This window comes from Bombyx mandarina, chromosome 04 (genome assembly GCF_030267445.1).
Source record: "Bombyx mandarina strain Sakado chromosome 04, ASM3026744v2".
NCBI lineage: Eukaryota > Metazoa > Arthropoda > Insecta > Lepidoptera > Bombycidae > Bombyx > Bombyx mandarina.
The window spans coordinates 8,438,048-8,445,416 of record NC_143211.1 but is presented as its reverse complement, the minus strand read 5'-3'; positions in this window follow the sequence as shown (position 1 = coordinate 8,445,416).

Below are 7,369 nucleotides of genomic sequence, written 5' to 3'. Positions count from 1 at the left end.
CAGGATTCCTAGATTTTGAAAAATGTGTTTAGGTATATTAATGACGAGATTTATAATTTGTTTGTTTTTTTTTTTTATTGGCCTTGTAGGAAGACGAGCATACGGCCCACCTGATGGTGAGTGGTTACCGTCGCCCATGGACTTCAGCAATGCCAGGGGCAGAGCCAAGCCGCTGCCTACCGCTTAATACTCTCCACAAGCCTCGTTTGAAGAAGGACATGTCATAGCGCTCGGGAAACACCGTGGAGGGGCGCTCATTCCATAGCCGGATGGTACGTGACAAAAAAGATCTCTGGAAACGCACTGTGGATGATCGCAGTGGCTCCAGGTAGTATGGATGAACTCTACTCCGGTGGCGGGCGGTGCGATGGTAAAAACGAGATGCCGGTATCGTCTCGAACAATTCCTTTTGTTATTTGTTAAAATAAATCGACAAAATACAACAATCAGCCATGATAGCTGAAACCTTAAACACTAATCAGAGCGAATGACGTCACGTCTTAGTAAACGTCATCTTGTTTCGTTTGAGCTTACGCGCGATTACTGCAATTTTAACAAAAAAACTTATGCGGAATTTACACTCAGCTATCAGCACTCTAGCGCGCTGCCGTGGAGTGAATAGAGCGACCAGTCGACGGTGTATCGCGTCCCGACCCGGCAGGCTGGCTCTGGTCCAGCGGGGTATTCCGGGACACCAGCGGCACCGTCTGGGCGGCCCGACGGGCTGCCATACCGAGACGGCCGACGTTTTAGAGCCTTCGATTCGCCTCGAAGGCTCCGTCGGCTGGGCATCCTTGGGGTGAACCGCGCCGTCTGGTTGTAGTGTTGACCGCGGTAGCCCCCCTACCTCATCCGGGTTCTGACCTCGGAGGGGATCGGACGTCGGGTGTAAGAGTGCAGGGGAGTCGTTTAGTGGGTGGGCCCTAAAATCCTTGGGCCCGCGGTCTGCTCACAACACCATGCAGATCGTTGAGTCTCACATACCCCGCGCGCCCCTTATGCGCGGGGACCTCGTAGGAGGTTCCGCCCTCGGCCCGAAAAAAAGAAAGGTGATGGTTTGCTTATTAGATATAAAATAATTAATAATTGGGAATTTAATTGTTTTTATGATAAAACAATCACCAATAGTCGTCGAACAAACGATAATTGATCAAAATGAATTAATCTGAGCGATAAAAATAAAGATGTCTAGTAAGGGGGGCCCATTTAACGGTGATCATTTGTTTAATTAATTGTAAGTAAATAAAAGACGAACAAACATTTTTTACATTCGAGCATTAACGAACAAATGACGAACAAATAATTAAAAAAAAAAAAAATCCAAAAAAAAAAAAAGGGGAGCCAAATTTACAGAGCCGATTAGCGCATGTCTACATGCGTCAATAATGAGCGCACAGATTAGTAATGGGTAACTAGCAATGAAGTAGGAAACCTATGGAAATGAAACGTCAACCAAAATTTCGTGCCGCTGTGACGTCATCTGGCCACAAAACATGGCGGCTTTAGTGCTGTACAAAAGATTTCAATGTTATCAGGTTTTATCGATAAACGTTCTTGGCTCATTTTATTTTAAATATTGTTGAGTATTATTTATTTGTAGAATTTATACTTTAATGGGAAGTAAGTAGGTATATTGTTATGTGCAAATATGATATGATTTAGATGGGTGAAATCTAAGACAAGTTCGTCCTTCGAATTGGCCAAGTAAACGATATGATGATTTTTAAAAGTTGCTACACTGATTTTATAAAGTTGTCGTTTGTCGCAAAACATAAAGATATGGCGTAGTTCAAAGCCATCAGCCCATTTCTAGCATGCTAAATGTTATCGTATTTTGAGTACGTGTTTTTCTTAGACTATTACAATCTATTTTAATTGTTTTGCTGACTCTAAAGTCCGTAACATACTACCGCAGCGCACCCCAAGGAAGGTGCGCCGCACCATTTGAATCACTTTCGCTTGAGAGTGATTCAAATTTTAAACTTATCAAGGGACCGCGTGAAAAAAAAAACACCTACAGAACATTTATTCATTAATTATAAACGTCATTCCTTGTGACTTCCTCTCTAAAATCACTTAATTATTAAATATTTAACAAATTTACAATAGTGTTTTACTCACTGCGGAATAAAACTATTTTATTTAAATAGTTCCGAAGAGATTTTGTCGGTAGCCTTTTTCCCGAAATATCTAAACAGAATGTCTAAATATGTTTTGATGACATATTTTAAAGTGGTATTTATGATTAGTGTCATGATCAATAGATTCCGACCGAAAAATGGATTTTTCGGATGAGGGCTCCATAATGAATTTAAATACATATAGATAATAGTTTTAGGACATCGACTTTCTTGAGATCCTATAAAATACGTTTTAATTATTATTTTTGTATGTTTTAAGCATGATAAATTATGAAATTTTATATAATCAATCATATTAAATCGATATCATAGTCAATAAATAATGTATAACCCAAAACAGACGGCCGAACTGACGTGACAATGACATTTGGCGCGCTAAACATGGCGGATTTTCGGCCTCATTAGACGGAGACGGAGATATTTACGTATATTCATGTTTCATTTTATGTACGCACTGAAATACTGTTATATTGTTTTCCTGCGAGTTAAAGTGCTGAGTAAGAACGAGATAGATATATGTTTATGTATGTGCCTTCAAAATGGGTGCTATTTATATAAGCGATTGTACGTATAGAACAATATGTCGTGTCCCTACTATATAGGTCTATGGTAACTAGCACTGAAGTAGGAAACCTATGGAAATGAAACGTCAACGAAAAATTCGTGCCACTGTGACGTCATCTGGCCACAAAACATGGCGGTTTTAGTGCTGCCCAGAAGATTTTAATGTTAGTAGGTTTTATCGATAAACGTTCTTGGCTTATTTTATTTTAAATATTGTTGAGTATGAATGTATTTGTAGAATTTATACTTTAATAGAAATTAAGTATATTGTTATGTGCAAAGATGATGTTAGTGGGAAAAACTCTTTACAAATTTTCCACCACGGCGGTGCGCTGGTTCAATATTTTTGAAGGAAGTTTAGCGGGGGCGAGTATCGCTAAAGATGCACAAAAGAGGGGAAGGCCGAGGCTAGGCTATGAGGAGTAGACGTACCTGCCAACCCGTCGCTAGCTTCTTCCAGGCTGCAGAATTCGACGCCACTGCTGGACGACGCGTAATGGCGGCGACTTGACACGGCACTCTTCTAAATTATTGTCTATAAAACTTGTATATCACTCGCGCAACGACGAATATGGTCGTCAGTAAGAGTTTGTATAATAGAGAATTAATTGGAGTCCATGAAAATATTTATGTGAAGAAATAAGCGGCGTGTGCGTGTACAGCGCGTACGGTGCGGTCGGCGATAGTCTTCTTTTTTATTTTTTGACTTTTGCTTCTTATGTTTCTTTTTTATAAGTGGCCATGCGAGAGGTTTTATGTCTACTCTCATTAAAAAAGAACCAGATGTGATTTAGATATTATGTGAAATCTAAGACGAGTTCGTGCTTCAAATTTTCCAAGTAAACGATATGACGATTTTTAAAATTTGCTACACTGATTTTATAAAGTTGTCGTTGCCGCAAAACAAAAAGATATGGCATAGTACAGTGCCATCAGCCCATTTCTAGCATGCTGAATGTTATCGTATTTTGAGTACGTGTTTTTCTTAGACTATTACAATCTATTTTAATTGTTTTGCTGACTCTAAAGTCCGTAACACACTACCGCAGTGCACCTCAAGGAAGGTGCACCGCATCATTTAAATCACTCTCACTTGAGAGTGATTCAAATTTTAAACATAACAAGGGACCGCCTAATGAAAAAAAACACCTACAGAACATTTATTCGTTAATGAAATTACAAACGTCATTCCTTGTGACTTCCTCTCTAAAATCACTTAATTAATAAATATTTAACGAATTTACAATAGTGTTTTACTCACTGCGGAATAAAACTATTTTATTTAAATAGTTCCGAAGAGATTTTGTCGGTAGCCTTTTTCCCGAAATATCTCAACAGAATGTCTAAATATGTTTTGATGACATATTTTAAAGAGGTATTTATGATTAGTGTCATGATGAATAGATGCCGACCGAAAAATGGTGTCCGATATTTCGGATTCAAATATATTATTAAGTGTATAATCTATGTTTCGGATGAGGGCTCCATAATGAATTTAAATATATATAGATAATAGTTTTGGGGCATCGACCTTCTTGAGATCCTATAAAATATATTTTAATTATTATTTTTGTATGTTTTAAGCATGATAAAATTAGAAATTTTATATAAGCAATCATATTAAATCGATATCAAAGTCAATAAATAATGTACAACCCAGAACAGACGGCCGAACTGACGTGACAATGACATTTGGCGCGCTAAGCATGGCGGATTTTCGGCCTCATTAGACGGAGACGGAGACATTTACGTATATTCATGTTTCATTTTATGTACGCACTGAAATACTGTTATATTGTTTCCCTGCGAGTTAAAGTGCTGAGTAAGAACGAGATAGATATATGTTTATGTGTGTGCCTTCAAAATGGGTGCTATTTTTATAAGCAATTGTACGTATAGAACAATATGTCGTGTCCCTACTATATAGGTCTATGGCAATGAAGTAGGAAACCTATGGAAATGAAACGTCAACCAAAATTTCGTGCCACTGTGACGTCATCTGGCCACAAAACATGGCGGCTTTAGTGCTGTATAAAAGATTTCAATGTTATCAGGTTTTATCGATAAACGTTCTTGGCTCATTTTATTTTAAATATTGTTGAGTATTATTTATTTGTAGAATTTATACTTTAATGGGAAGTAAGTAGGTATATTGTTATGTGCAAATATGATATGATTTAGATGGGTGAAATCTAAGACAAGTTCGTCCTTCGAATTTGCCAAGTAAACTATGATGATTTTTAAAAGTTGCTACACTGATTTTATAAAGTTGTCGTTTGTCGCAAAACATAAAGATATGGCGTAGTTCAAAGCCATCAGCCCATTTCTAGTATGCTAAATGTTATCGTATTTTGAGTACGTGTTTTTCTTAGACTATAACAATCTATTTTAATTGTTTTGCTGACTCTAAAGTCCGTAACATACTACCGCAGCGCACCCCAAAGAAGGTGCGCCGCACCATTTGAATCACTTTCGCTTGAGAGTGATTCAAATTTTAAACTTATCAAGGGACCGCGTGAAAAAAAAAACACCTACAGAACATTTATTCATTAATTATAAACGTCATTCCTTGTGACTTCCTCTCTAAAATCACTTAATTATTAAATATTTAACAAATTTACAATAGTGTTTTACTCACTGCGGAATAAAACTATTTTATTTAAATAGTTCCGAAGAGATTTTGTCGGTAGCCTTTTTCCCGAAATATCTAAACAGAATGTCTAAATATGTTTTGATGACATATTTTAAAGTGGTATTTATGATTAGTGTCATGATCAATAGATTCCGACCGAAAAATGGATTTTTCGGATGAGGGCTCCATAATGAATTTAAATACATATAGATAATAGTTTTAGGGCATCGACTTTCTTGAGATCCTATAAAATACGTTTTAATTATTATTTTTGTATGTTTTAAGCATGATAAATTATGAAATTTTATATAATTAATCATATTAAATCGATATCAAAGTCAATAAATAATGTACAACCCAAAACAGACGGCCGAACTGACGTGACAATGACATTTGGCGCACTAAACATGGCGGATTTTCGGCCTCATTAGACGGAGACGGAGATATTTACGTATATTCATGTTTCATTTTATGTACGCACTGAAATACTGTTATATTGTTTTCCTGCGAGTTAAAGTGCTGAGTAAGAACGAGATAGATATATGTTTATGTATGTGCCTTCAAAATGGGTGCTATTTATACAAGCAATTGTACGTATAGAACAATATGTCGTGTCCCTACCTACTATATAGGTCTATGGTCTATGGTAACTAGAAAAGTGTTTGACATTGACATCGTAGTTTGAGTAAGTTCCATTTTCCAACAAAAAAGGGAAAATATCATACTATACCGCCTAATCTTTCTTAAACATGTTTTATCGTACGAAAAATAATATGGATGACATGAGGTGATGTTGATTTATTTGAGACTGTAATAAATTAAGATGAAATTAAATGAAACAATGTGGGATGGAAAAATCTCAGTAGAATTATATTTATTTACAGAGACTGTAGTGGAATTTTGGAAAAACCTCTTGGGTTTTTGGAAAAGCTTTTTGGAAAAACCTCTTGGGTTTTTCCAAAAAGCGACGTCCGGCATCCTTGTTTCATTTTCCCATTTGTGCGGTTTCACAGGTGCTAGACAGTTAATGGGTGGGTGTTAAAAAACAACCTTAATACACGTTTAAAATAAGAAGAAATATAAATAAACAAAATAAAACAATTCACAAACTTCACTCGTCGCGTTCCCGCCAAAAAGTCCTGTCAAAATCTAATGTACCCAAAGACATTAATTTGTTGGATTCGCATATTGCACAGGAAAAAACAAAATTAAATATGAATAATTAAAGTTATATTTTTTTTACAAATGTATACGCCTAACTATGGCGATAAAATTCTCAAGGTCAGATATCACGAAAATTGTTATCCATACTAGCATTCAGTAGAAAAACATTCGACCATGGCGTAGTCAAATTGCAAGTGTGAAGTGCTTTTGTAATATTATTGTTATATCGATGAATAAAAGTTGAATGAAATTAGTGACCAGTTCCAATAGTTGAAGAGTCTTTGGTAGTGACATTTTTTGGAAACTGGCTTTTTAGAACAACGACATAAAAGAACGTTTATATGTCCTAAAACAAACATTGCGAAATACTTACTCAATTGTTATTTGCATGGTCTTCACACACAAGTACGAACACAGCTCTCTATGCAACATGGTTTCGAAAATTATCTGGTTGTGATAAAATCAGTTTTTTTTCCTACCTAAGCTGACGGTCTTGAGAGACCATTTCAGCGTAGCCGTAGCACCGTCGCTAACGCTACCCCTAGAAGGAGCAGCGCTTCGCAGAATTTACCACTGGATCGAAAACGCAATCTACTGAGAAGATCCAACGAGATGCTCAGTGGGCTGTGTCTGTAGGTTAATTTACTCGCCGAGCCCTTCGTCACAAGCGACGGGTTTGACGTGAACGATGACCGGTGCTTGGGGTACCTAAAAGCACCATTAGTTGATCAGGAGGATGAAATCATTACCATTTGGTCGGCAGGATCGGGAATATAGTAACCGGCGGCCACGATGAGAAGGTTCTTGTGTCATGCCGCTTTCTCGAAATGCCGCACTGATACCGACTGTAGATACTTACTGATGGACT